Source organism: Akebia trifoliata, chromosome 2 (assembly GCF_017979445.1).
Source record: "Akebia trifoliata isolate Shusen 1 chromosome 2, ASM1797944v1, whole genome shotgun sequence".
NCBI classification, from domain to species: Eukaryota; Viridiplantae; Streptophyta; class Magnoliopsida; order Ranunculales; family Lardizabalaceae; genus Akebia; species Akebia trifoliata.
The window spans coordinates 25,536,624-25,544,993 of record NC_141376.1 but is presented as its reverse complement, the minus strand read 5'-3'; the positions used below and the strand labels follow the sequence as shown (position 1 = coordinate 25,544,993).

Genomic DNA, 8,370 nt, shown 5'->3' with positions numbered 1-8,370 from the left:
GCTCAAGTTTGTATTTTTAAACATAAGGTTATGTCAATGAACGGGTAAGGGTAGGGCTTGATTCCTGGGATAAATTTGTGCAGGTGGTCACTAACTTTCCATTTGTTTTGGGCTTCGCACGGCTCAAAACTTGTTGAGCATGTTCCTTTTTTGGAACTGATATGTTTGGGAGCCTTAAGGAATCTTATTGGTTGCCGATTCTTTTAGAAAAACAGCCTAATCTTTCAACCACCAACATTTCAACAAGCCTCTACAAAAGACACATAACATATTCCATTTTTAATCATTTGTTCCTCTTGTCATAACCCTAAAAAATGAAACCTTTGGATGAAAATAAAATGACATCAGTGTTCGAGAAGCTTTTCAAGTTCACAAGAAACTACCTCAAGAACATAGTAGAAAAACCATCACACGAGGTCCATATCAAAACCTTGGATGTTACTACTTTCGTCTCCAAAAGAACAAAGTCTATTACGTAAGTGAATCCCTTATGAAACGAGCCACAAATATCAGCCGAGACAAACTGGTTTCACTCGACACCTGTATTGGCAAATTCACCAAAAGAGGTAGCTTTCATCTCACAATCCAATCTCTCAATCTCTTAGTAGACAATGCTAAACAAAAAATTTGGTTGAAACCCACTTTAGAGATGTCATTTTTGTGCGGTAACCATGTTTTGAATGGTGGATTAGGGAGAATTACAGAGAATACTGTGACGGATGATGGGTTGGTTGTGTTTTCGATCTCGAATGTGCCGTTAGGGTTTAGACTCGCTGCGAAATCGACTTAGGATTGTAGGAAATTGGACCCTAATGGGATTGTGGTACTTCATCAAGCGGATATTGGGGAGTATTTAAGGATGGAGGATGATTTTTGAAAAGGGAGAATCCATTGTTTCTTTGGTGTGGGTTTCGTGATGTTTCTGTAAGTGGGTTGGTGTTATTAATGGATTTCTGTAATTGGGTTTTGTTCAATTTTTTAATTGTGTAATTCAATTTTGTTTTGATGAATTTTGAGAAATTTTATGAATATTATTTTAAGGAGATTTTTAATGAATAAAAAAATTTATAGATTTTTTCAGTTTATAACTTGGATTTCCCATCTCGGTGATGTCACAGAAAGTATTGGGGTGATTCCTAGGTAAGTTTATCATCTTATTCTCCTTAATCTTTTTCTTTCTTTTGTTAGTTCCTGTTTTGAACCCATTAAATAGTCAAGTTGAACCCTTTTTGGGTCTCAAGAACTTACCAAAAAATACCCTAGTGCATATAAAATCGATCCAAACTTCTTCAAAGCTCAGATTTGAAACCCACAACCTTCTTCAACCCATCCCAATTAATTTTAGTCGTATTGCAAAATTTCTTATTTACCCTTTAAAATATAGTCAATTGCCATTATGAAATGTTTACCCTTTAAAATATAGTCAATTGGCTTTGTGAAACATTTCACAATGGCCAATAAGGTCTTTTAGGTCTAAAACCCTTTTTTATAATTTCTCTTTATTTTTGTCACCATCTAAAACCTCTTGTGTATTACCCTTTTGTGACTAATGCACGTAATGTATGTGTGTGTATAGCCTTACATAATTTCATCCGACAATAATCAGTTACTGATAGTTGATTTATACAATATGATGATAAAAATGTTGATATTGATAGAGGATGCGCGTCTAATACGACACCAAATGAAGTTGATGATGAATTGAGTGGTGATATGAATGTTGTATGAAATGATATTGCTCAGCAAATTTATAATGCCATATATACATGATGATGTAAAATTTTATTTAATTATTTATTATTTATTTGATAAACATTAAGTATGTCAGTACAGAAAAAATGAAATTGATTTTTATTTTTTATTTTTTAATATTATATATGTTTATACTTATTGTTAACATATTATTACTTATATTAGATAAATAATCTCTTTTTTAATTTTATCCAACAAATTATAAACAATAGATTACCAAATAGTAAAAGTAAAAGTATATTTAGACAATATGTTATCAAATAATATACTTGTAGATACATGATTCTCGATTACGAGTACCACATCTACTAAGGATTGGAGTCGCCACCATTCATTTTGTAAGAGGGTGTGAATGGTCACCCGATATACATTTTTGAAAAATTGTCATTTTTGGCGTTTAGTGACTCTCGTTCAGATACGGTATTAATCAACTTGAGATTGGGATAAACGGTTCGATTGGAGAAAATGGAAGGTGTTAGACACCCTTTTCTCCCCACCAAGTGGTGGTAACCTCAACTCAACTCGATCAATTTTTTGATAAAAAATGCAAAATAAAATAAGTATCACGTGTCGATAACTTATACCCTAAGTAGGAATTTATTTTTGACTTGATTATACGATCATCCGATTGAAGGAGATGATCCTTATAGATCCTTAGCCTTGGGAATAACACTTTTTTTTTTAAATGTTGGCGATGATTATGGATCCATTCTCATGAGTTGAGAAGGACCCAAAAACCAGTTGATTCAAAACGATTTGATGGGTTAAATCGATTTTATTTTTTTAGAAGTTGGTTACAACCCTTATACTTTCGACCAAACAGAAATTCGATCTACTAGAGATAAGGGAGGGGGAACATTACATCTTAGGGTCTATCTAAAATAAAAATTAAAGAGAGGTGAAAGAGGTAGCAGAAGAGGGATATGGAGAAGGTAGAGAGAGGGTGAGTATTCTTTTGACCCACCTTGAAGCTTCAAGGTTTTCTTTTCTTTTCTTTCTTTCCTTCTTCTATGTCTTCTTGAGTTGAATCCTTAATAAAATATGACGATGTATTTTTTAGAGTAATGTGAGAAGATTGAGAGTGGAGTAGAAGAGAGTTGAGAGAGGATTTTTCTTAATTTTTCATTAGCTTTTTGTGAGTTGAGAATGAGGGGGGTTTTATAAGATTTGGAGAGTATTTTTAAGGGTAAAATGGGATGGATTGATGAGAATGAGTAAAATGGTTAGGGGTTTGAGAAATGGATATATGTAAATTAAAGGGGATTGAAGGGTATTTGTGTAAGAAGGTTAAATGGGTTGTTTTACAATCCAAATGGGTTGGATCTTCCAATCCATTTAGGTTGAGTATTAGGTGAAAGGGATTTAATGAGAGTGATTGAAAGGATGGGATTGTGTAAAAAGGTGATTAATTGGTGAAGTAAAAGGGGAGTGGTATTTGATTTAAGAGAATGGATTATGTAAGAGGATAATTAATTTGATTTTTGGGAGGGTGAGGGATATGGTGACATGTGTCAAGATGTGTGGAGATTAGAGGTTTAGATGAGTTGATGGGAGGGGATAAGATATTTGATTTGAGATAATATATAAGGTAGGTTAGAGAGGAGGTGTAGGTTGTAAGTGTTTGATTTGAGAAAATAAAGATTTATAGGAAATGATGAGGGTAGGTTAAGGGGGGTGTAGGTTGTAAGTGTTTGATTTGAAAGAATGGATAGGATAGGTTAGGGGGAGGTGTAGGTTGGAGGTGTGGGTAGATGATGTTTAGAGAAAAAGTGATGAAATGAAGGAGGTGAGTTGAGGTGGTGACATGTGTCCCACATTGATGATCATGTTGATTGGTTGTGATGTTAGGTTAGGTTGAGAGTTGGGTTGAATTGAATTGGGCTTAGGTGGTAGGTTGGGCTTGGGTTGGGTTGAGAATTAGTGGGCTTAGGTGATAAATTGAATGGGTTTGGATTGAGTTGAATTGGATTGTTGTTAGATTGAAAATTAGCGGACTTAGGTGGTAAGGGGTCTTTAGTCCGTAGGCCACGTGGGTAGTGGGTTGAATTGAATTGGGCTTAGGTGGTAGGTTGGGCTTGGATAAGATAGTTGGGTAATGGATTGGATAGTAATGGATGATGGGTTGAGGTAAGTTGAGAAGTGTACAGTAGTGGGGTAAGTTTAGGTCCATGGGCCACGTGGTAGGGCTTGAACCATTTATTGAAAGAAAAAGAAGGATTTTTGAAGGTTTGAGTTTTAGGCCCATTCCAATTTTTATGTATTTTTAGGGCATTTTGCATCGAGGGCTCGGTCAAATTTGGGTGTCTGCAATACTTAATTCAACAAATTACTTTAGTAACAATAATAATAATTCTCTCTCAGCTTTAACAACTTAATGTTGAATATTTTCAAAATAAAATTAATTTTGTGATTTATTGGTTTGTTTTTCTTAATTAGATTTTTAATATTTTTGTGTATATAAGGTTTAGTCTCACATTGCTCACAAGTAAGAAATTGGTGTACCTTGTAAGTAATAGTCAACATAGTTATATTTGTATCACACCTTTAAGGCTTTGATCCAGTGCTTCGAGGTGGTGCGAAGCACCACCCGCGCATACGCACGTGCGACGTACAAAAGAGCGATTAGGCGTTTAGGACGTTTTGAGGAGCACTTTGCACTTTGCACGTACGCATTGTCGCGAGGAGCTGGGGAGCCTTAAATTTTTTGGGATACGAAATCATCCAACGGTTGTGGTTAATCTGTCACGTATGATGAATCGGGTGCGATCAGCACTGTACGATCAAGTTAGTACCTGATCAGATACGATAGATCGAAATAATACCAGATCGAGAATGATCCGATGCGTTGGATAAAATTAGTATCTATCAGAATCGATCAGGTGGGTTAATTCATGATTGTACCCGATCAGAATCGATCAAGTGTGTTGATTCATGATTGTACCCGATCAGAATCGATCAGGTGTGTTGATTCATGATTGGTATTCGATCAAAAATGATCAGATCCGTTAGATCAAATGGCAACTAATCGGACGCGATCAGAGCCACTAAATCATACAGATTCAACTAAAAGGTGTTAATCAAAAGGCATAAGATACATACTTTTAATAAGGTAATTTGGATCGTTAGATCTCAGATTATATACAATCTAACGGCTACTAAATCAAGAAACATTAAATCATAATTCTTGGTCAATAGACACAAAAATGGCTATAAAAAGCCAACCAGAATTCAGATTTCCTCACTAAAAATTTTTGTGTTCTCCTCTCTCTAAGCTTAAGCTCCAAACATCATCAATTTCTTTTTTTTTTCGAGCGTTCTAGACTAAATCGGACCGTACATAAATCGATTTAGTAGAGTGTAAACTTCTTTGTATCCTGAAGGCATTTGTTCGTTGATCCCTTGTGTACTTTGGTTTAACCAGTAGGGGAAATATTTTTCTAAAAGAGATCGAATCAGATTCGAGCTTAAAAGTTATTTTTCTTCCTTCATTGAGTTACTCCTGATTTAAAGGTCAAAATTTCCAACAATTTTAGACAAATATTCTCATTCTATGGAGGCTTCGACATTTCATTTTCTCCAAATGATGAATTAAAATATGTCACGTCTTGACTGATTTGATGGACAATACTTCACCAGATGGAAATAAAAAGTGTTGGTCTTCGTTACTACATTGAACATAACATATGTTGTAGAAGATGATCTAGAACTCATTTTCGATGCTACTCTAGAAGACAGTACGGAATTAAAAGAAAGGCATAAGAAATAAAAGGCGGATGATTTTCTATGCAAAAACTATATTCTTAATGCTCTCTCCAATTCGATTTACAATATCTACCGTACGGTCAACTCAGCCAAAGAACTTTAGAAAGCCCTGGAAAACAAATACAAAATAAGAGGCAAGTAATCAAAAATTTCTTATTAGTAATTATTTTGAATTTAAGATGTCCAACGACAAACCAGTTATGTCCCAAGTACATGAACTACAATTAATCGTTGGGGTCCTAAGATTGTCGGAATCGATCTTCCAAAAGATTTTCAAGTGGGATCTATCATTTCAAAGTTCCCTCAATCTTGGAAAAGCTACAAGAAAAAGATGAAGCATGAAGAGAAGAAGTATACTTTGGAATCTCTACCATAGTTAGTAAATTCGTGATTAATTCGTGAATTATATGCGAATCTGACATATATTATATTTTCTGATCAAAATTGTCGTTGGATTCAAAGATTCGGATTAATTCACAAATCTTTGAATCCCAACGACTTGTTCGTATATCCCTTAACTTTTCTTTTAAAATACATAATATTATAAAAATATAAATGTATATCTACCTTCTTGTTCTCACTTCAAAAAGAAGTGAAAAAAAAACCTTAAATCTAAAATCGCCCCCACCATGGAATTTACTCGTTGGCCGTCCGGTGAAATTTTCTTCGTCAAATTCTGAGTAACCAAGAACTATCCTCAGTCATCTATGTGTTCTCACTGCAGGTAATTTCTCTCTCTCTCTCTCTCTCTCTCTCTCTCTCTCTCCTCCGTGTGTTTGTCCGTATGTTAATGGTGGTTCTGCACTTCTATGTGTTAATGGTGGAAAGTGGAGAGTGGAGAGTGGAAAGTTGAAAGCGAAGATAACAAATTAAACAAGTATTTAATTAAAAATAAAAATAAAACTTTCTCTCTCTCTCTCTCTCTCTCTCTCTCTCTCTCTCTCTGCGTGAGTTAATGCTCGTGTCAATTATGTACTCATATGTAATATTTAATTTAATTAGTTGTTATAAATAAAAGTTTAATGTGCCGTGTTCTCTCTCTCTCTCTCTCTCTCTCTATTTTGTTTTACATTAATGGTTATGCACATGCATGTTATACTGTCATGTCACAAGCTTAAGAGTTATGATTATAGAAATAACATTAATGGTGGAGAGTACACATGCAGGCTACATTGTCATATCCTAGAGTACTCATGTAATATGATTTATCCTAGTCGGTGAACATGCGAGTCGGTTTTGTTGAGTCACTTAACAAATTCAAGTCACGAATTCATGCACTATAAGACTGACTGTTGAGCCTATTTTAAAAATATTTCTTTTTGTGGTGTAATTTTATCGAATTTTTTGGGACATCATGCTACGAGATTCTTTGATGGAGTTTGGTATTGTATCATCATAGTAGTATTGGTCAATAATTCAAATGTGGGTTGGTTCAAGCTACTTGTTTTTAATGACATAGATGCCTACCCGTGTTAATAAAAGATTATGGTGTTAACAATGAGATATTTCTTAATTATGTTGTTGAAATAGAGTTGGCACATGCATCCTCTTTATGATTTAAAAAGAGAGGAAATGTGTTATTAGGAAAGTGGGTAGATTATACACAATAGCATTAATGGTAGAAGAGTAGAGATAACAAATTAAATAAATATTTCATTAAAAATAATATTTTATTATTTTGAGTACTCTCTCTCTCTCTCTTTCTCTCTCTCCCTCTCTCTATGTTTTTGTTCGTGAGTTAATGCTCATGTTAGTCGTGTCATCGTGTGTAATATTTAATTTAATTTAATTGTGTGTAATATTTAATTTAATTACTTGTGTGTTATAAGTAAAAGTTTAATGTGCCAATAGAAGTTGTCTCTTTTTCTCTCTCTATCAATTTTGATTTACATTAGTGGGTCCTGCATGTGTTATTTTGTTTTACACTAGTAAGCATTGAATTTTTTTCGTTGATGAAATAAATAGGGATTGTTTATAAAATTGTGTACGAAAGTTATCGTTTACTAATTTGATTTATGAGTTATGAATTCTAAAATTCTTACAAGAATTGAATTATGGGTTTGATAAAAAGATTGGTTTTATTCAACCAATCAAGGACTATTTATAAAATCATGCAATGGAAGCTATGAGATTCTTTACTATTTTAATTTCTTAATTGTAAATTTTAATAGTTTTGCAAAAGGGTAGTGTGTTACTCACTTTTGACATGAAGGTGATTCTTTCATTAATATTATGTGTTACTATTGTAGAAAAAATTATAAGAAGAAAAGATAAATTTTGGGAATATGCGGATGATCTAAAAGAACGTTTCATTTGCAAATTTTATAATAAGGATTATCCTGGGGGAATGGCAAGAGTAAAGTCCTATTTGTCTCAACAACCTAGGCAGGATATTGCATCTTGTCCTCGTATACCAGATGATGTTCAAGCTACAGCTTTTTTAACTATTAGAGAGAGTGACGATTTTAACAAGAAAAGAAAGACAACATCATTTTCATCACAATTTGGAGAATGAAGAGTTGAATCATCGTTTAATTTTGAAATACCATCCAATGATTTGATGTCAGGTTTACATCAAACTACAATACCAGCAATGTGTTACAAAAAAGATAAAGAATTTGTAAATAAGGCACTTGCTCAAGCATTCGTTATGAATAATATTTCATTTAATATTATTTAAGATGCATCATTTATTGAATTTTGCAAGGCTCTTTCAAATTATGGTGTTGGTTATTCAATGCCATCATATTCAACTTTATGTACAAAATTAGTGCATAATGCCAAGATAGAAGTTGATCAATATGTTTCAGAAATTAAAGATTATTGGATTCAAATGGGAATAGGGTGCACACTTAT

The 8,370-nt window shown here is 33.6% G+C and overlaps 1 pseudogene; it reads left to right on the top strand.

Annotated features, from left to right (window-relative positions):
- Window positions 1–314: 314 nt before the first annotated feature.
- On the top strand, window positions 315–877 carry LOC147409978 (uncharacterized; annotated as a pseudogene).
- The last annotated feature ends 7,493 nt before the right edge of the window (window positions 878–8,370 follow it).